A 23,312-nucleotide genomic window follows, 5' to 3' on the forward strand; every position below is an offset into this window, starting at 1 on the left:
AGAAAACAGAGTGAAACCTAATAATTCAAACTGTTACTGGAAACGAACGCTTCAACATAGAAGAATGAAATTTGGGTAACCAAGTCAGCTTAGTGTACTGATCATTACCTGAAAGTATCATCCAGTTTGGGTGAAAAAATATTTGCTGAGATTTCTGGAGATTCGTAATTTTTGGACGCTTTGCAACCCCTTTATATGGAAGTGTTTCTCGCCAGTCACTGCTTAGGGCTACATCAAGAGGAAACAAAACATAGAGATAGAACATGAAACTACATTATTGTGTCAAGTTTCAAGAAGCTAGCACAAACCGTGTTGGATTTAGAGTTCCAAATACATCTATCAATATAGGAGAAAACAGAGTGAAACTTAAAAATTCAAACTGTTACTGGAAACGAACGCTTCAACATAGAAGAATGAAATTTGGGGAACCAAGTCAGCTTAGTATACTGATTGATCATTACCTGAAAGTATCATCCAGTTTGGGTGAAAAAATATTTGCTGAGATTTCTGGAGATTCGTAATTTTTGGACGCTTGGCAACCCCTTTATATGGAAGTGTTTATCGCCAGTCACTGCTTAGGGCTACATCAAGAGGAAATAAAACATAGAGATAGAACGTGAAACTACATTATTGTGTCAAGTTTCAAGAAGCTAGCACAAACCGTGTTGGATTTAGAGTTCCAAATACATCTATCAATGTAGGAGAAAACAGAGTGAAACCTAAAAATTCAAACTGTTACTGGAAATGAACGCTTCAACATAGAAGAACGAAATTTGGTGAACCAAGTGGGCTTAGTGTTCTGATCATTACCTGAAAGAATCATCCAGTTTGGGTGAAAAAATATTTGCTGAGATTTCTGGAGATTCGTAATTTTTGGAAGCTTGGCAACCCGTTTCCATGAAAGTATTTCTCGCCAGTCACTGCTAAGGGCTACATCAAGAGGAAACAAAACATAGAGACAGAACGTGAAACTACTTTATTGTGTCAAGTTTCAAGAAGCTAGCACAAACCGTGTTGGATTTAGAGTTCCAAATACATCTATCAATATAAGAGAAAACAGAATGAAACCTAAAAATTCAAACTGTTACTGGAAATGAACGCTTCAACATAGAAGAACGAAGATTCGGGAACCAAGTCAGCTTAGTGTACTGATCATTACCTGAAACTATCATCAAGTTTGGGTGAAAAAATATTTGCTGAGATTTCTGGAGATTCGTAATTTTTGGATGCTTGGCAACCCCTTTCCATGAAAGTGTTTCTCGCCAGTCACTGCTTAGGGCTACATCAAGAGGAAACAAAACATAGAGATAGAACGTGAAACTACTTTATTGTGTCAAGTTTCAAGAAGCTAGCACAAACCGTGTTGTATTTAGAGTTCCAAATACATCTATCAATATAGGAGAAAACAGAGTGAAACCTAATAATTCAAACTGTTACTGGAAACGAACGCTTCAACATAGAAGAATGAAATTTGGGTAACCAAGTCAGCTTAGTGTACTGATCATTACCTGAAAGTATCATCCAGTTTGGGTGAAAAAATATTTGCTGAGATTTCTGGAGATTCGTAATTTTTGGACGCTTTGCAACCCCTTTATATGGAAGTGTTTCTCGCCAGTCACTGCTTAGGGCTACATCAAGAGGAAACAAAACATAGAGATAGAACATGAAACTACATTATTGTGTCAAGTTTCAAGAAGCTAGCACAAACCGTGTTGGATTTAGAGTTCCAAATACATCTATCAATATAGGAGAAAACAGAGTGAAACTTAAAAATTCAAACTGTTACTGGAAACGAACGCTTCAACATAGAAGAATGAAATTTGGGGAACCAAGTCAGCTTAGTATACTGATTGATCATTACCTGAAAGTATCATCCAGTTTGGGTGAAAAAATATTTGCTGAGATTTCTGGAGATTCGTAATTTTTGGACGCTTGGCAACCCCTTTATATGGAAGTGTTTATCGCCAGTCACTGCTTAGGGCTACATCAAGAGGAAATAAAACATAGAGATAGAACGTGAAACTACATTATTGTGTCAAGTTTCAAGAAGCTAGCACAAACCGTGTTGGATTTAGAGTTCCAAATACATCTATCAATGTAGGAGAAAACAGAGTGAAACCTAAAAATTCAAACTGTTACTGGAAATGAACGCTTCAACATAGAAGAACGAAATTTGGTGAACCAAGTGGGCTTAGTGTTCTGATCATTACCTGAAAGAATCATCCAGTTTGGGTGAAAAAATATTTGCTGAGATTTCTGGAGATTCGTAATTTTTGGAAGCTTGGCAACCCGTTTCCATGAAAGTGTTTCTCGCCAGTCACTGCTAAGGGCTACATCAAGAGGAAACAAAACATAGAGACAGAACGTGAAACTACTTTATTGTGTCAAGTTTCAAGAAGCTAGCACAAACCGTGTTGGATTTAGAGTTCCAAATACATCTATCAATATAGGAGAAAACAGAATGAAACCTAAAAATTCAAACTATTACTGGAAATGAACGCTTCAACATAGAAGAACGAAGTTTCGGGAACCCAGTCGCCTTAGTGTACTGATCATTACCTGAAACTTTCATCAAGTTTGGGTGAAAAAATATTTGCTGAGATTTCTGGAGATTCGTAATTTTTGGATGCTTGGCATCCCCTTTCCATGAAAGTGTTTCTCGCCATCACTGCTTAGGGCTACATCAAGAGGAAACAAAACATAGAGATAGAACGTGAAACTACTTTATTGTGTCAAGTTTCAAGAAGCTAGCACAAACCGTGTTGGATTTAGAGTTCCAAATACATCTATCAATATAGGAGAAAACAGAGTGAAATCTAAAAATTCAAACTGTTACTGGAAACGAACGCTTCAACATAGAAGAATGAAATTTGGGGAACCAAGTCAGCTTAGTGTACTGATCATTACCTGAAAGTATCATCCAGTTTGGGTGAAAAAATATTTGCTGAGATTTCTGGAGATTCGTAATTTTTGGACGCTTGGCAACCCCTTTATATGGAAGTGTTTCTCGCCAGTCACTGCTTAGGGCTACATCAAGAGGAAACAAAACATAGAGATAGAACGTGAAACTACATTATTGTGTCAAGTTTCAAGAAGCTAGCACAAACCGTGTTGGATTTAGAGTTCCAAATACATCTATCAATATAGGAGAAAACAGAGTGAAACCTAAAAATTCAAACTGTTACTGGAAATGAACGCTTCAACATAGAAGAACGAAATTTGGTGAACCAAGTGGGCTTCGTGTTCTGATCATTACCTGAAAGTATAATCCAGTTTGGGTGAAAAAATATTTGCTGAGATTTCTGTTGATTCATAATTTTTGGATGCTTGGCAACCCCTTTCCATGAAAGTGTTTCTCGCCAGTCACTGCTTTGGGCTACATCAAGAGGAAACAAAACATAGAGACAGAACGTGAAACTACTTTATTGTGTCAAGTTTCAAGAACCTAGCACAAACCGTGTTGGATTTAGAGTTCCAAATATATCTATCAATATAGGAGAAAACAGAGTGAAACCTAAAAATTCAAACTGTTACTGGAAAAGAACGCTTCAACATAGAAGAACGAAATTTGGTGAACCAAGTGGGCTTAGTGTTCTGATCATTACCTGAAAGGATCATCCAGTTTGTGTGAAAAAATATTTGCTGAGATTTCTGGAGATTCGTAATTTTTGGAAGCTTGGCAACCCGTTTCCATGAAAGTGTTTCTCGCCAGTCCCTGCTAAGGGCTACATCAAGAGGAAACAAAACATAGAGACAGAACGTGAAACTACTTTATTGTGTCAAGTTTCAAGAAGCTAGCACAAACCGTGTTGGATTTAGAGTTCCAAATACATCTATCAATATAGGAGAAAACAGAGTGAAACCTAAAAATTCAAACTGATACTGGAAACGAACGCTTCAACATAGAAGAATGAAATTTGGGGAACCAAGTCAGCTTAGTGTACTGATCATTACCTGAAAGTATCATCTAGTTTGGGTGAAAAAATATTTGCTGAGATTTCTGGAGATTCGTAATTTTTGGACGCTTGGCAACCCCTTTATATGGAAGTGTTTCTCGCCAGTCACTGCTTAGGGCTACATCAAGAGGAAACAAAACATAGAGATAGAACGTGAAACTACATTATTGTGTCAAGTTTCAAGAAGCTAGCACAAACCGTGCTGGATTTAGAGTTCCAAATACATCTATCAATATAGGAGAAAACAGAGTGAAACCTAAAAATTCAAACTGTTACTGGAAACGAACGCTTCAACATAGAAGAATGAAATTTGGGGAACCAAGTCGGCTTAGTGTACTCATCATTACCTGAAAGGATCATCCAGTTTGGGTGAAAAAATATTTGCTGAGATTTCTGGAGATTCGTAATTTTTGGAAGCTTGGCAACCCGTTTCCATGAAAGTGTTTCTCGCCAGTCACTGCTAAGGGCTACATCAAGAGGAAACAAAACATAGAGACAGAACGTGAAACTACTTTATTGTGTCAAGTTTCAAGAAGCTAGCACAAACCGTGTTGGATTTAGAGTTCCAAATACATCTATCAATATAGGAGAAAACAGAATGAAACCTAAAAATTCAAACTATTACTGGAAATGAACGCTTCAACATAGAAGAACGAAGTTTCGGGAACCCAGTCGCCTTAGTGTACTGATCATTACCTGAAACTTTCATCAAGTTTGGGTGAAAAAATATTTGCTGAGATTTCTGGAGATTCGTAATTTTTGGATGCTTGGCATCCCCTTTCCATGAAAGTGTTTCTCGCCAGTCACTGCTTAGGGCTACATCAAGAGGAAACAAAACATAGAGATAGAACGTGAAACTACTTTATTGTGTCAAGTTTCAAGAAGCTAGCACAAACCGTGTTGGATTTAGAGTTCCAAATACATCTATCAATATAGGAGAAAACAGAGTGAAACCTAAAAATTCAAACTGTTACTGGAAACGAACGCTTCAACATAGAAGAATGAAATTTGGGGAACCAAGTCAGCTTAGTGTACTGATCATTACCTGAAAGTATCATCCAGTTTGGGTGAAAAAATATTTGCTGAGATTTCTGGAGATTCGTAATTTTTGGACGCTTGGCAACCCCTTTATATGGAAGTGTTTCTCGCCAGTCACTGCTTAGGGCTACATCAAGAGGAAACAAAACATAGAGATAGAACGTGAAACTACATTATTGTGTCAAGTTTCAAGAAGCTAGCACAAACCGTGTTGGATTTAGAGTTCCAAATACATCTATCAATATAGGAGAAAACAGAGTGAAACCTAAAAATTCAAACTGTTACTGCAAATGAACGCTTCAACATAGAAGAATGAAATTTGGGGAACCAAGTCAGCTTAGTGTACTGATCATTACCTGAAAGTATCATCCAGTTTGGGTGAAAAAATATTTGCTGAGATTTCTGGAGATTCGTAATTTTTGGACGCTTGGCAACCCCTTTATATGGAAGTGTTTCTCGCCAGTCACTGCTTAGGGCTACATCAAGAGGAAACAAAACATAGAGATAGAACGTGAAACTACATTATTGTGTCAAGTTTCAAGAAGCTAGCACAAACCGTGCTGGATTTAGAGTTCCAAATACATCTATCAATATAGGAGAAAACAGAGTGAAACCTAAAAATTCAAACTGTTACTGGAAACGAACGCTTCAACATAGAAGAATGAAATTTGGGGAACCAAGTCGGCTTAGTGTACTCATCATTACCTGAAAGGATCATCCAGTTTGGGTGAAAAAATATTTGCTGAGATTTCTGGAGATTCGTAATTTTTGGAAGCTTGGCAACCCGTTTCCATGAAAGTGTTTCTCGCCAGTCACTGATAAGGGCTACATCAAGAGGAAACAAAACATAGAGACAGAACGTGAAACTACTTTATTGTGTCAAGTTTCAAGAAGCTAGCACAAACCGTGTTGGATTTAGAGTTCCAAATACATCTATCAATATAGGAGAAAACAGAATGAAACCTAAAAATTCAAACTATTACTGGAAATGAACGCTTCAACATAGAAGAACGAAGTTTCGGGAACCCAGTCGCCTTAGTGTACTGATCATTACCTGAAACTTTCATCAAGTTTGGGTGAAAAAATATTTGCTGAGATTTCTGGAGATTCGTAATTTTTGGATGCTTGGCATCCCCTTTCCATGAAAGTGTTTCTCGCCAGTCACTGCTTAGGGCTACATCAAGAGGAAACAAAACATAGAGATAGAACGTGAAACTACTTTATTGTGTCAAGTTTCAAGAAGCTAGCACAAACCGTGTTGGATTTAGAGTTCCAAATACATCTATCAATATAGGAGAAAACAGAGTGAAACCTAAAATTTCAAACTGTTACTGGAAACGAACGCTTCAACATAGAAGAATGAAATTTGGGGAACCAAGTCAGCTTAGTGTACTGATCATTACCTGAAAGTATCATCCAGTTTGGGTGAAAAAATATTTGCTGAGATTTCTGGAGATTCGTAATTTTTGGACGCTTGGCAACCCCTTTATATGGAAGTGTTTCTCGCCAGTCACTGATTAGGGATACATCAAGAGGAAACAGAACATAGAGATAGAACGTGAAACTACATTATTGTGTCAAGTTTCAAGAAGCTAGCACAAACCGTGTTGGATTTAGAGTTCCAAATACATCTATCAATATAGGAGAAAACAGAGTGAAACCTAAAAATTCAAACTCTTACTGAAAATGAACGCTTCAACATAGAAGAACAAAATTTGGTGAACCAAGTGGGATTAGTGTTCTGATCATTACCTGAAAGTATCATCCAGTTTGGGTGAAAAAATATTTGCTGAGATTTCTGGAGATTCGTAATTTTTGGACGCTTGGCAACCCCTTTCCATGAAAGTGTTTATCGCCAGTCACTGCTTAGGGGAACATCAAGAGGAAACAAATCATAGAGATAGAACGTGAAACTACATTATTGTGTCAAGTTTCAAGAAGCTAGCACAAACCGTGTTGGATTTAGAGTTCCAAATACATCTATCAATATAGGAGAAAACAGAGTGAAACCTAAAAATTCAAACTGTTACTGGAAAAGAACGCTTCAACATAGAAGAACGAAATTTGGTGAACCAAGTGGGCTTAGTGATCTGATCATTACCTGAAAGGATCATCCAGTTTGTGTGAAAAAATATTTGCTGAGATTTCTGGAGATTCGTAATTTTTGGAAGCTTGGCAACCCGTTTCCATGAAAGTGTTTCTTGCCAGTCACTGCTAAGGGCTACATCAAGAGGAAACAAAACATAGAGATAGAACGTGAAACTACATTATTGTGTCAAGTTTCAAGAAGCTAGCACAAACCGTGTTGGATTTAGAGTTCCAAATACATCTATCAATATAGGAGAAAACAGAATGAAACCTAAAAATTCAAACTGTTACTGGAAATGAACGCTTCAACATAGAAGAACGAAGTTTCGGGAACCAAGTCGCCTTAGTGTACTGATCATTACCTGAAACTATCATCAAGTTTGGGTGAAAAAATATTTGCTGAGATTTCTGGAGATTCATAATTTTTGGATGCTTGGCAACCCCTTTCCATGAAAGTGTTTCTCGCCAGTCACTGCTAAGGGCTACATCAAGAGGAAACAAAACATACAGATAGAACGTGTAACTACTTTATTGTGTCAAGTTTCAAGAAGCTAGCACAAACCGTGTTGGATTTAGAGTTCCAAATACATCTATCAATATAGGAGAAAACAGAGTGAAACCTAAAAATTCAGACTGTTACTGGAAAAGAACGCTTCAACATATAAGAACGAAATTTGGTGAACCAAGTGGGCTTAGTGTTCTGATCATTACCTGAAAGGATCATCCAGTTTGTGTGAAAAAATATTTGCTGAGATTTCTGGAGATTCGTAATTTTTGGAAGCTTGGCAACCCGTTTACATGAAAGTGTTTCTCGCCAGTCCGTGCTAAGGGCTACATCAAGAGGAAACAAAACATAGAGACAGAACGTGAAACTACTTTATTGTGTCAAGTTTCAAGAAGCTAGCACAAATTGTGTTGGATTTAGAGTTCCAAATACATCTATCAATATAGGAGAAAACAGAGTGAAACCTAAAAATTCAAACTGTTACTGGAAACGAACGCTTCAACATAGAAGAATGAAATTTGGGGAACCAAGTCAGCTTAGTGTACTGATCATTACCTGAAAGCATCATCCAGTTTGGGTGAAAAAATATTTGCTGAGATTTCTGGAGATTCGTAATTTTTGGACGCTTGGCAACCCCTTTATATGGAAGTGTTTCTCGCCAGGCACTGCTTAGGGCTACATCAAGAGGAAACAAAACATACAGATAGAACGTGAAACTACATTATTGTGTCAAGTTTCAAGAAGCTAGCACAAACCGTGTTGGATTTAGAGTTCCAAATACTTCTATGAATATAGGAGAAAACAGAGTGAAACCTAAAAATTCAAACTGTTACTGGAAACGAACGCTTCAACATAGAAGAATGAAATTTGGGAAACCAAGTCAGCTTAGTGTACTGATCATTACCTGAAAGGATCATCCTGTTTGGGTGAAAAAATATTTGCTGAGATTTCTGGAGATTCGTAATTTTTGGAAGCTTGGCAACCCGTTCCCATGAAAGTGTTTCTCGCCAGTCACTGCTAAGGGCTACATCAAGAGGAAACAAAACATAGAGACAGAACGTGAAACTACTTTATTGTGTCAAGTTTCAAGAAGCTAGCACAAACCGTGTTGGTTTTAGAGTTCCAAATACATCTATCAATATAGGAGAAAACAGAATGAAACCTAAAAATTCAAACTGTTACTGGAAATGAACGCTTCAACATAGAAGAACGAAGTTTCGGGAACCAAGTCGCCTTAGTGTACTGATCATTACCTGAAACTATCATCAAGTTTGGGTGAAAAAATATTTGCTGAGATTTCTGGAGATTCGTAATTTTTGGATGCTTGGCAACCCCTTTCCATGAAAGTGTTTCTCGCCAGTCACTGCTTAGGGCTACATCAAGAGGAAACAAAACATAGAGATAGAACGTGAAACTACTTTATTGTGTAAAGTTTCAAGAAGCTAGCACAAACCGTGTTGGATTTAGAGTTCCAAATACATCTATCAATATAGGAGAAAACAGAGTGAAACCTAAAAATTCAAACTGTTACTGGAAACGAACGCTTCAACATAGAAGAATGAAATTTGGGGAACCAAGTCAGCTTAGTGTACTGATCATTACCTGAAAGTATCATCCAGTTTGGGTGAAAAAATATTTGCTGAGATTTCTGGAGATTCGTAATTTTTGGACGCTTGGCAACCCCTTTATATTGAAGTGTTTATCGCCAGTCACTGCTTAGGGCTACATCAAGAGGAAACAAAACATAGAGATAGAACGTGAAACTACATTATTGTGTCAAGTTTCAAGAAGCTAGCACAAACCGTGTTGGATTTAGAGTTCCAAATACATCTATCAATATAGGAGAAAACAGAGTGAAACCTAAAAATTCAAACTGTTACTGGAAATGAACGCTTCAACATAGAAGAACGAAATTTGGTGAACCAAGTGGGCTTAGTGTTCTGATCATTACCTGAAAGTATCATCCAGTTTGGGTGAAAAAATATTTGCTGAGATTTCTAGAGATTCGTAATTTTTGGAAGCTTGGCAACCCCTTTCCATGAAAGTGTTTATCGCCAGTCACTGCTTAGGGGAACATCAAGAGGAAACAAATCATAGAGATAGAACGTGAAACTACATTATTGTGTCAAGTTTCAAGAAGCTAGCACAAACCGTGTTGGATTTAGAGTTCCAAATACATCTATCAATATAGGAGAAAACAGAGTGAAACCTAAAAATTCAAACTGTTACTGGAAACGAACGCTTCAACATAGAAGAATGAAATTTGGGGAACCAAGTCAGCTTAGTATACTGATTGATCATTACCTGAAAGTATCATCCAGTTTGGGTGAAAAAATATTTGCTGAGATTTCTGGAGATTCGTAATTTTTGGACGCTTGGCAACCCCTTTATATGGAAGTGTTTATCGCCAGTCACTGCTTAGGGCTACATCAAGAGGAAACAAAACATAGAGATAGAACGTGAAACTACATTATTGTGTCAAGTTTCAAGAAGCTAGCACAAACCGTTTTGGATTTAGAGTTCCAAATACATCTATCAATGTAGGAGAAAACAGAGTGAAACCTAAAAATTCAAACTGTTACTGGAAATGAACGCTTCAACATAGAAGAACGAAATTTGGTGAACCAAGTGGGCTTAGTGTTCTGATCATTACCTGAAAGAATCATCCAGTTTGGGTGAAAAAATATTTGCTGAGATTTCTGGAGATTCGTAATTTTTGGAAGCTTGGCAACCCGTTTCCATGAAAGTGTTTCTCGCCAGTCACTGCTAAGGGCTACATCAAGAGGAAACAAAACATAGAGACAGAACGTGAAACTACTTTATTGTGTCAAGTTTCAAGAAGCTAGCACAAACCGTGTTGGATTTAGAGTTCCAAATACATCTATCAATATAGGAGAAAACAGAATGAAACCTAAAAATTCAAACTATTACTGGAAATGAACGCTTCAACATAGAAGAACGAAGTTTCGGGAACCCAGTCGCCTTAGTGTACTGATCATTACCTGAAACTTTCATCAAGTTTGGGTGAAAAAATATTTGCTGAGATTTCTGGAGATTCGTAATTTTTGGATGCTTGGCATCCCCTTTCCATGAAAGTGTTTCTCGCCAGTCACTGCTTAGGGCTACATCAAGAGGAAACAAAACATAGAGATAGAACGTGAAACTACTTTATTGTGTCAAGTTTCAAGAAGCTAGCACAAACCGTGTTGGATTTAGAGTTCCAAATACATCTATCAATATAGGAGAAAACAGAGTGAAATCTAAAAATTCAAACTGTTACTGGAAACGAACGCTTCAACATAGAAGAATGAAATTTGGGGAACCAAGTCAGCTTAGTGTACTGATCATTACCTGAAAGTATCATCCAGTTTGGGTGAAAAAATATTTGCTGAGATTTCTGGAGATTCGTAATTTTTGGACGCTTGGCAACCCCTTTATATGGAAGTGTTTCTCGCCAGTCACTGCTTAGGGCTACATCAAGAGGAAACAAAACATAGAGATAGAACGTGAAACTACATTATTGTGTCAAGTTTCAAGAAGCTAGCACAAACCGTGTTGGATTTAGAGTTCCAAATACATCTATCAATATAGGAGAAAACAGAGTGAAACCTAAAAATTCAAACTGTTACTGGAAATGAACGCTTCAACATAGAAGAATGAAATTTGGGGAACCAAGTCAGCTTAGTATACTGATTGATCATTACCTGAAAGTATCATCCAGTTTGGGTGAAAAAATATTTGCTGAGATTTCTGGAGATTCGTAATTTTTGGACGCTTGGCAACCCCTTTATATGGAAGTGTTTCTCGCCAGTCACTGCTTAGGGCTACATCAAGAGGAAACAAACCATAGAGATAGAACGTGAAACTACATTATTGTGTCAAGTTTCAAGAAGCTAGCACAAACCGTGTTGGATTTAGAGTTCCAAATACATCTATCAATATAGGAGAAAACAGAGTGAAACCTAAAAATTCAAACGGTTACTGGAAAAGAACGCTTCAACATAGAAGAACGAAATTTGGTGAACCAAGTGGGCTTAGTGTTCTGATCATTACCTGAAAGGATCATCCAGTTTGTGTGAAAAAATATTTGCTGAGATTTCTGGAGATTCGTAATTTTTGGAAGCTTGGCAACCCGTTTCCATGAAAGTGTTTCTCGCCAGTCCCTGCTAAGGGCTACATCAAGAGGAAACAAAACATAGAGACAGAACGTGAAACTACTTTATTGTGTCAAGTTTCAAGAAGCTAGCACAAACCGTGTTGGATTTAGAGTTCCAAATACATCTATCAATATAGGAGAAAACAGAATGAAACCTAAAAATTCAAACTGTTACTGGAAACGAACGCTTCAACATAGAAGAATGAAATTTGGGGAACCAAGTCAGCTTAGTGTACTGATCATTACCTGAAAGGATCATCCAGTTTGGGTGAAAAAATATTTGCTGAGATTTCTGGAGATTCGTAATTTTTGGAAGCTTGGCAACCCGTTTCCATGAAAGTATTTCTCGCCAGTCACTGCTAAGGGCTACATCAAGAGGAAACAAAACATAGAGACAGAACGTGAAACTACTTTATTGTGTCAAGTTTCAAGAAGCTAGCACAAACCGTGTTGGATTTAGAGTTCCAAATACATCTATCAATATAAGAGAAAACAGAATGAAACCTAAAAATTCAAACTGTTACTGGAAATGAACGCTTCAACATAGAAGAACGAAGATTCGGGAACCAAGTCAGCTTAGTGTACTGATCATTACCTGAAACTATCATCAAGTTTGGGTGAAAAAATATTTGCTGAGATTTCTGGAGATTCGTAATTTTTGGATGCTTGGCAACCCCTTTCCATGAAAGTGTTTCTCGCCAGTCACTGCTTAGGGCTACATCAAGAGGAAACAAAACATAGAGATAGAACGTGAAACTGCTTTATTGTGTCAAGTTTCAAGAAGCTAGCACAAACCGTGTTGTATTTAGAGTTCCAAATACATCTATCAATATAGGAGAAAACAGAGTGAAACCTAATAATTCAAACTGTTACTGGAAACGAACGCTTCAACATAGAAGAATGAAATTTGGGTAACCAAGTCAGCTTAGTGTACTGATCATTACCTGAAAGTATCATCCAGTTTGGGTGAAAAAATATTTGCTGAGATTTCTGGAGATTCGTAATTTTTGGACGCTTTGCAACCCCTTTATATGGAAGTGTTTCTCGCCAGTCACTGCTTAGGGCTACATCAAGAGGAAACAAAACATAGAGATAGAACATGAAACTACATTATTGTGTCAAGTTTCAAGAAGCTAGCACAAACCGTGTTGGATTTAGAGTTCCAAATACATCTATCAATATAGGAGAAAACAGAGTGAAACTTAAAAATTCAAACTGTTACTGGAAACGAACGCTTCAACATAGAAGAATGAAATTTGGGGAACCAAGTCAGCTTAGTATACTGATTGATCATTACCTGAAAGTATCATCCAGTTTGGGTGAAAAAATATTTGCTGAGATTTCTGGAGATTCGTAATTTTTGGACGCTTGGCAACCCCTTTATATGGAAGTGTTTATCGCCAGTCACTGCTTAGGGCTACATCAAGAGGAAATAAAACATAGAGATAGAACGTGAAACTACATTATTGTGTCAAGTTTCAAGAAGCTAGCACAAACCGTGTTGGATTTAGAGTTCCAAATACATCTATCAATGTAGGAGAAAACAGAGTGAAACCTAAAAATTCAAACTGTTACTGGAAATGAACGCTTCAACATAGAAGAACGAAATTTGGTGAACCAAGTGGGCTTAGTGTTCTGATCATTACCTGAAAGAATCATCCAGTTTGGGTGAAAAAATATTTGCTGAGATTTCTGGAGATTCGTAATTTTTGGAAGCTTGGCAACCCGTTTCCATGAAAGTGTTTCTCGCCAGTCACTGCTAAGGGCTACATCAAGAGGAAACAAAACATAGAGACAGAACGTGAAACTACTTTATTGTGTCAAGTTTCAAGAAGCTAGCACAAACCGTGTTGGATTTAGAGTTCCAAATACATCTATCAATATAGGAGAAAACAGAATGAAACCTAAAAATTCAAACTATTACTGGAAATGAACGCTTCAACATAGAAGAACGAAGTTTCGGGAACCCAGTCGCCGTAGTGTACTGATCATTACCTGAAACTTTCATCAAGTTTGGGTGAAAAAATATTTGCTGAGATTTCTGGAGATTCGTAATTTTTGGATGCTTGGCATCCCCTTTCCATGAAAGTGTTTCTCGCCAGTCACTGCTTAGGGCTACATCAAGAGGAAACAAAACATAGAGATAGAACGTGAAACTACTTTATTGTGTCAAGTTTCAAGAAGCTAGCACAAACCGTGTTGGATTTAGAGTTCCAAATACATCTATCAATATAGGAGAAAACAGAGTGAAATCTAAAAATTCAAACTGTTACTGGAAACGAACGCTTCAACATAGAAGAATGAAATTTGGGGAACCAAGTCAGCTTAGTGTACTGATCATTACCTGAAAGTATCATCCAGTTTGGGTGAAAAAATATTTGCTGAGATTTCTGGAGATTCGTAATTTTTGGACGCTTGGCAACCCCTTTATATGGAAGTGTTTCTCGCCAGTCACTGCTTAGGGCTACATCAAGAGGAAACAAAACATAGAGATAGAACGTGAAACTACATTATTGTGTCAAGTTTCAAGAAGCTAGCACAAACCGTGTTGGATTTAGAGTTCCAAATACATCTATCAATATAGGAGAAAACAGAGTGAAACCTAAAAATTCAAACTGTTACTGGAAATGAACGCTTCAACATAGAAGAATGAAATTTGGGGAACCAAGTCAGCTTAGTATACTGATTGATCATTACCTGAAAGTATCATCCAGTTTGGGTGAAAAAATATTTGCTGAGATTTCTAGAGATTCGTAATTTTTGGAAGCTTGGCAACCCCTTTCCATGAAAGTGTTTATCGCCAGTCACTGCTTAGGGGAACATCAAGAGGAAACAAATCATAGAGATAGAACGTGAAACTACATTATTGTGTCAAGTTTCAAGAAGCTAGCACAAACCGTGTTGGATTTAGAGTTCCAAATACATCTATCAATATAGGAGAAAACAGAGTGAAACCTAAAAATTCAAACGGTTACTGGAAAAGAACGCTTCAACATAGAAGAACGAAATTTGGTGAACCAAGTGGGCTTAGTGTTCTGATCATTACCTGAAAGGATCATCCAGTTTGTGTGAAAAAATATTTGCTGAGATTTCTGGAGATTCGTAATTTTTGGAAGCTTGGCAACCCGTTTCCATGAAAGTGTTTCTCGCCAGTCCCTGCTAAGGGCTACATCAAGAGGAAACAAAACATAGAGACAGAACGTGAAACTACTTTATTGTGTCAAGTTTCAAGAAGCTAGCACAAACCGTGTTGTATTTAGAGTTCCAAATACATCTATCAATATAGGAGAAAACAGAATGAAACCTAAAAATTCAAACTGTTACTGGAAACGAACGCTTCAACATAGAAGAATGAAATTTGGGGAACCAAGTCAGCTTAGTGTACTGATCATTACCTGAAAGGATCATCCAGTTTGGGTGAAAAAATATTTGCTGAGATTTCTGGAGATTCGTAATTTTTGGATGCTTGGCAACCCCTTTCCATGAAAGTGTTTCTCGCCAGTCACTGCTTAGGGCTACATCAAGAGGAAACAAAACATAGAGATAGAACGTGAAACTACTTTATTGTGTCAAGTTTCAAGAAGCTAGCACAAACCGTGTTGTATTTAGAGTTCCAAATACATCTATCAATATAGGAGAAAACAGAGTGAAACCTAATAATTCAAACTGTTACTGGAAACGAACGCTTCAACATAGAAGAATGAAATTTGGGTAACCAAGTCAGCTTAGTGTACTGATCATTACCTGAAAGTATCATCCAGTTTGGGTGAAAAAATATTTGCTGAGATTTCTGGAGATTCGTAATTTTTGGACGCTTTGCAACCCCTTTATATGGAAGTGTTTCTCGCCAGTCACTGCTTAGGGCTACATCAAGACGAAACAAAACATAGAGATAGAACATGAAACTACATTATTGTGTCAAGTTTCAAGAAGCTAGCACAAACCGTGTTGGATTTAGAGTTCCAAATACATCTATCAATATAGGAGAAAACAGAGTGAAACTTAAAAATTCAAACTGTTACTGGAAACGAACGCTTCAACATAGAAGAATGAAATTTGGGGAACCAAGTCAGCTTAGTATACTGATTGATCATTACCTGAAAGTATCATCCAGTTTGGGTGAAAAAATATTTGCTGAGATTTCTGGAGATTCGTAATTTTTGGACGCTTGGCAACCCCTTTATATGGAAGTGTTTATCGCCAGTCCCTGCTTAGGGCTACATCAAGAGGAAACAAAACATAGAGATAGAACGTGAAACTACATTATTGTGTCAAGTTTCAAGAAGCTAGCACAAACCGTGTTGGATTTAGAGTTCCAAATACATCTATCAATGTAGGAGAAAACAGAGTGAAACCTAAAAATTCAAACTGTTACTGGAAATGAACGCTTCAACATAGAAGAACGAAATTTGGTGAACCAAGTGGGCTTAGTGTTCTGATCATTACCTGAAAGAATCATCCAGTTTGGGTGAAAAAATATTTGCTGAGATTTCTGGAGATTCGTAATTTTTGGAAGCTTGGCAACCCGTTTCCATGAAAGTGTTTCTAGCCAGTCACTGCTAAGGGCTACATCAAGAGGAAACAAAACATAGAGACAGAACGTGAAACTACTTTATTGTGTCAAGTTTCAAGAAGCTAGCACAAACCGTGTTGGATTTAGAGTTCCAAATACATCTATCAATATAGGAGAAAACAGAATGAAACCTAAAAATTCAAAGTATTACTGGAAATGAACGCTTCAACATAGAAGAACGAAGTTTCGGGAACCCAGTCGCCTTAGTTTACTGATCATTACCTGAAACTTCATCAAGTTTGGGTGAAAAAATATTTGCTGACATTTCTGGAGATTCGTAATTTTTGGATGCTTGGCATCCCCTTTCCATGAAAGTGTTTCTCGCCAGTCACTGCTTAGGGCTACATCAAGAGGAAACAAAACATAGAGATAGAACGTGAAACTACTTTATTATGTCAAGTTTCAAGAAGCTAGCACAAACCGTGTTGGATTTAGAGTTCCAAATACATCTATCAATATAGGAGAAAACAGAGTGAAATCTAAAAATTCAAACTGTTACTGGAAACGAACGCTTCAACATAAAGAATGAAATTTGGGGAACCAAGAGAGCTTAGTGTACTGATCATTACCTGAAAGTATCATCCAGTTTGGGTGAAAAAATATTTGCTGAGATTTCTGGAGATTCGTAATTTTTGGACGCTTGGCAACCCCTTTATATGGAAGTGTTTCTCGCCAGTCACTGCTTAGGGCTACATCAAGAGGAAACAAAACATAGAGATAGAACGTGAAACTACTTTATTATGTCAAGTTTCAAGAAGCTAGCACAAACCGTGTTGGATTTAGAGTTCCAAATACATCTATCAATATAGGAGAAAACAGAGTGAAACCTAAAAATTCAGACTGTTACTGGAAAAGAACGCTTCAACATAGAAGAACGAAATTTGGTGAACCAAGTGGGCTTAGTGTTCTGATCATTACCTGAAAGGATCATCCAGTTTGTGTGAAAAAATATTTGCTGAGATTTCTGGAGATTCGTAATTTTTGGAAGCTTGGCAACCCGTTTCCATGAAAGTGTTTCTCGCCAGTCCGTGCTAAGGGCTACATCAAGAGGAAACAAAACATAGAGACAGAACGTGAAACTACTTTATTGTGTCAAGTTTCAAGAAGCTAGCACAAATCGTGTTGGATTTAGAGTTCCAAATACATCTATCAATATAGGAGAAAACAGAGTGAAACCTAAAAATTCAAACTGTTACTGGAAACGAACGCTTCAACATAGAAGAATGAAATTTGGGGAACCAAGTCAGCTTAGTGTACTGATCATTACCTGAAAGCATCATCCAGTTTGGGTGAAAAAAATATTTGCTGAGATTTCTGGAGATTCGTAATTTTTGGAAGCTTGGCAACCCGTTTCCATGAAAGTTTTTCTTGCCAGTCACTGCTAAGGGCTACATCAAGAGGAAACAAAACATAGAGATAGAACGTGAAACTACATTATTGTGTCAAGTTTCAAGAAGCTAGCACAAACCGTGTTGGATTTAGAGTTCCAAATACATCTATCAATATAGGAGAAAACAGAGTGAAACCTAAAAATTCAAACTGTTACTGGAAATGAACGCTTCAACATAGAAGAATGAAATTTGGGGAACCAAGTCAGCTTAGTATACTGATTGATCATTACCTGAAAGTATCATCCAGTTTGGGTGAAAAAATATTTGCTGAGATTTCTGGTGATTCGTAATTTTTGGACGCTTGGCAACCCCTTTATATGGAAGTGTTTCTCGCCAGTCACTGCTTAGGGCTACATCAAGAGGAAACAAACCATAGAGATAGAACGTGAAACTACATTATTGTGTCAAGTTTCAAGAAGCTAGCACAAACCGTATTGGATTTAGAGTTCCAAATACATCTATCAATATAGGAGAAAACAGAGTGAAACCTAAAAATTCAAACTGTTACTGGAAATGAACGTTTCAACATAGAAGAACGAAATTTGGTGAACCAAGTGGGCTTAGTGTTCTGATCATTACCTGAAAGTATCATCCAGTTTGGGTGAAAAAATATTTGCTGAGATTTCTAGAGATTCGTAATTTTTGGAAGCTTGGCAACCCCTTTCCATGAAAGTGTTTATCGCCAGTCACTGCTTAGGGGAACATCAAGAGGAAACAAATCATAGAGATAGAAAGTGAAACTACATTATTGTGTCAAGTTTCAAGAAGCTAGCACAAACCGTGTTGGATTTAGAGTTCCAAATACATCTATCAATATAGGAGAAAACAGAGTGAAACCTAAAAATTCAAACGGTTACTGGAAAAGAACGCTTCAACATAGAAGAACGAAATTTGGTGAACCAAGTGGGCTTAGTGTTCTGATCATTACCTGAAAGGATCATCCAGTTTGTGTGAAAAAATATTTGCTGAGATTTCTGGAGATTCGTAATTTTTGGAAGCTTGGCAACCCGTTTCCATGAAAGTGTTTCTCGCCAGTCCCTGCTAAGGGCTACATCAAGAGGAAACAAAACATAGAGACAGAACGTGAAACTACTTTATTGTGTCAAGTTTCAAGAAGCTAGCACAAACCGTGTTGGATTTAGAGTTCCAAATACATCTATCAATATAGGAGAAAACAGAGTGAAACCTAAAAATTCAAACTGTTACTGGAAACGAACGCTTCAACATAGAAAATGAAATTTGGGGAACCAAGTCATCTTAGTGTACTGATCATTACCTGAAGTATCATCCAGTTTGGGTGAAAAAATATTTGCTGAGATTTCTGGAGATTCGTAATTTTTGGACGCTTGGCAACCCCTTTATATGGAAGTGTTTCTCGCCAGTCACTGCTTAGGGCTACATCAAGAGGAAACAAAACATAGAGATAGAACGTGAAACTACTTTATTGTGTCAAGTTTCAAGAAGCTAGCACAAACCGTGTTGGATTTAGAGTTCCAAATACATCTATCAATATAGGAGAAAACAGAATGAAACCTAAAAATTCAAACTGTTACTGGAAACGAACGCTTCAACATAGAAGAATGAAATTTGGGGAACCAAGTCAGCTTAGTGTACTGATCATTACCTGAAAGGATCATCCAGTTTGGGTGAAAAAATATTTGCTGAGATTTCTGGAGATTCGTAATTTTTGGAAGCTTGGAAACCCGTTTCCATGAAAGTATTTCTCGCCAGTCACTGCTAAGGGCTACATCAAGTGGAAACAAAACATAGAGACAGAACGTGAAACTACTTTATTGTGTCAAGTTTCAAGAAGCTAGCACAAACCGTGTTGGATTTAGAGTTCCAAATACATCTATCAATATAGGAGAAAACAGAATGAAACCTAAAAATTCAAACTGTTACTGGAAATGAACGCTTCAACATAGAAGAACGAAGATTCGGGAACCAAGTCAGCTTAGTGTACTGATCATTACCTGAAACTATCATCAAGTTTGGGTGAAAAAATATTTGCTGAGATTTCTGGAGATTCGTAATTTTGGATGCTTGGCAACCCCTTTCCATGAAAGTGTTTCTCGCCAGTCACTGCTTAGGGCTACATCAAGAGGAAACAAAACATAGAGATAGAACGTGAAACTACTTTATTGTTTCAAGTTTCAAGAAGCTAGCACAAACCGTGTTGTATTTAGAGTTCCAAATACATCTATCAATATAGGAGAAAACAGAGTGAAACCTAATAATTCAAACTGTTACTGGAAACGAACGCTTCAACATAGAAGAATGAAATTTGGGTAACCAAGTCAGCTTAGTGTACTGATCATTACCTGAAAGTATCATCCAGTTTGGGTGAAAAAATATTTGCTGAGATTTCTGGAGATTCGTAATTTTTGGACGCTTTGCAACCCCTTTATATGGAAGTGTTTCTCGCCAGTCACTGCTTAGGGCTACATCAAGACGAAACAAAACATAGAGATAGAACATGAAACTACATTATTGTGTCAAGTTTCAAGAAGCTAGCACAAACCGTGTTGGATTTAGAGTTCCAAATACATCTATCAATATAGGAGAAAACAGAGTGAAACTTAAAAATTCAAACTGTTACTGGAAACGAACGCTTCAACATAGAAGAATGAAATTTGGGCAACCAAGTCAGCTTAGTATACTGATTGATCATTACCTGAAAGTATCATCCAGTTTGGGTGAAAAAATATTTGCTGAGATTTCTGGAGATTCGTAATTTTTGGACGCTTGGCAACCCCTTTATATGGAAGTGTTTATCGCCAGTCACTGCTTAGGGCTACATCAAGAGGAAACAAAACATAGAGATAGAACGTGAAACTACATTATTGTGTCAAGTTTCAAGAAGCTAGCACAAACCGTGTTGGATTTAGAGTTCCAAATACATCTATCAATGTAGGAGAAAACAGAGTGAAACCTAAAAATTCAAACTGTTACTGGAAATGAACGCTTCAACATAGAAGAACGAAATTTGGTGAACCAAGTGGGCTTAGTGTTCTGATCATTACCTGAAAGAATCATCCAGTTTGGGTGAAAAAATATTTGCTGAGATTTCTGGAGATTCGTAATTTTTGGAAGCTTGGCAACCCGTTTCCATGAAAGTGTTTCTCGCCAGTCACTGCTAAGGGCTACATCAAGAGGAAACAAAACATAGAGACAGAACGTGAAACTACTTTATTGTGTCAAGTTTCAAGAAGCTAGCACAAACCGTGTTGGATTTAGAGTTCCAAATACATCTATCAATATAGGAGAAAACAGAATGAAACCTAAAAATTCAAACTATTACTGGAAATGAACGCTTCAACATAGAAGAACGAAGTTTCGGGAACCCAGTCGCCTTAGTGTACTGATCATTACCTGAAACTTTCATCAAGTTTGGGTGAAAAAATATTTGCTGAGATTTCTGGAGATTCGTAATTTTTGGATGCTTGGCATCCCCTTTCCATGAAAGTGTTTCTCGCCAGTCACTGCTTAGGGCTACATCAAGAGGAAACAAAACATAGAGATAGAACGTGAAACTACTTTATTGTGTCAAGTTTCAAGAAGCTAGCACAAACCGTGTTGGATTTAGAGTTCCAAATACATCTATCAATATAGGAGAAAACAGAGTGAAATCTAAAAATTCAAACTGTTACTGGAAACGAACGCTTCAACATAGAAGAATGAAATTTGGGGAACCAAGTCAGCTTAGTGTACTGATCATTACCTGAAAGTATCATCCAGTTTGGGTGAAAAAATATTTGCTGAGATTTCTGGAGATTCGTAATTTTTGGACGCTTGGCAACCCCTTTATATGGAAGTGTTTCTCGCCCGTCACTGATTAGGGATACATCAAGAGGAAACAGAACATAGAGATAGAACGTGAAACTACATTATTGTGTCAAGTTTCAAGAAGCTAGCACAAACCGTGTTGGATTTAGAGTTCCAAATACATCTATCAATATAGGAGAAAACAGAGTGAAACCTAAAAATTCAAACTCTTACTGAAAATGAACGCTTCAACATAGAAGAACAAAATTTGGTGAACCAAGTGGGATTAGTGTTCTGATCATTACCTGAAAGTATCATCCAGGTTGGGTGAAAAAATATTTGCTGAGATTTCTGGAGATTCGTAATTTTTGGACGCTTGGCAACCCCTTTCCATGAAAGTGTTTATCGCCACTCACTGCTTAGGGGAACATCAAGAGGAAACAAATCATAGAAATAGAACGTGAAACTACATTATTGTGTCAAGTTTCAAGAAGCTAGCACAAACCGTGTTGGATTTAGAGTTCCAAATACATCTATCAATATAGGAGAAAACAGAGTGAAACCTAAAAATTCAAACTGTTACTGGAAAAGAACGCTTCAACATAGAAGAACGAAATTTGGTGAACCATGTGGGCTTAGTGATCTGATCATTACCTGAAAGGATCATCCAGTTTGTGTGAAAAAAATATTTGCTGAGATTTTTGGAGATTCGTAATTTTTGGAAGCTTGGCAACCCGTTTCCATGAAAGTGTTTCTTGCCAGTCACTGCTAAGGGCTACATCAAGAGGAAACAAAACATAGAGATAGAACGTGAAACTACATTATTGTGTCAAGTTTCAAGAAGCTAGCACAAACCGTGTTGGATTTAGTGTTCCAAATACATCTATCAATATAAGAGAAAACAGAATGAAACCTAAAAATTCAAACTGTTACTGGAAATGAACGCTTCAACATAGAAGAACGAAGTTTCGGGAACCAAGTCGCCTTAGTGTACTGATCATTACCTGAAACTATCATCAAGTTTGGGTGAAAAAATATTTGCTGAGATTTCTGGAGATTCATAATTTTTGGATGCTTGGCAACCCATTTCCATGAAAGTGTTTCTCGCCAGTCACTGCTAAGGGCTACATCAAGAGGAAACAAACCATAGAGATAGAACGTGAAACTACTTTATTGTGTCAAGTTTCAAGAAGCTAGCACAAACCGTGTTGGATTTAGAGTTCCAAATACATCTATCAATATAGGAGAAAACAGAGTGAAACCTAAAAATTCAGACTGTTACTGGAAAAGAACGCTTCAACATAGAAGAACGAAATTTGGTGAACCAAGTGGGCTTAGTGTTCTGATCATTACCTGAAAGGATCATCCAGTTTGTGTGAAAAAATATTTGCTGAGATTTCTGGAGATTCGTAATTTTTGGAAGCTTGGCAACCCGTTTCCATGAAAGAGTTTCTCGCCAGTCCGTGCTAAGGGCTACATCAAGAGGAAACAAAACATAGAGACAGAACGTGAAACTACTTTATTGTGTCAAGTTTCAAGAAGCTAGCACAAATCGTGTTGGATTTAGAGTTCCAAATACATCTATCAATATAGGAGAAAACAGAGTGAAACATAAAAATTCAAACTGTTACTGGAAACGAACGCTTCAACATAGAAGAATGAAATTTGGGGAACCAAGTCAGCTTAGTGTACTGATCATTACCTGAAAGCATCATCCAGTTTGGGTGAAAAAATATTTGCTGAGATTTCTGGAGATTCGTAATTTTTGGACGCTTGGCAACCCCTTTATATGGAAGTGTTTCTCGCCAGGCCCTGCTTAGGGCTACATCAAGAGGAAACA

This window comes from Spermophilus citellus (genome assembly GCF_964194105.1).
Source record: "Spermophilus citellus genome assembly, chromosome: 5".
Classification (NCBI taxonomy): Eukaryota; Metazoa; Chordata; class Mammalia; order Rodentia; family Sciuridae; genus Spermophilus; species Spermophilus citellus.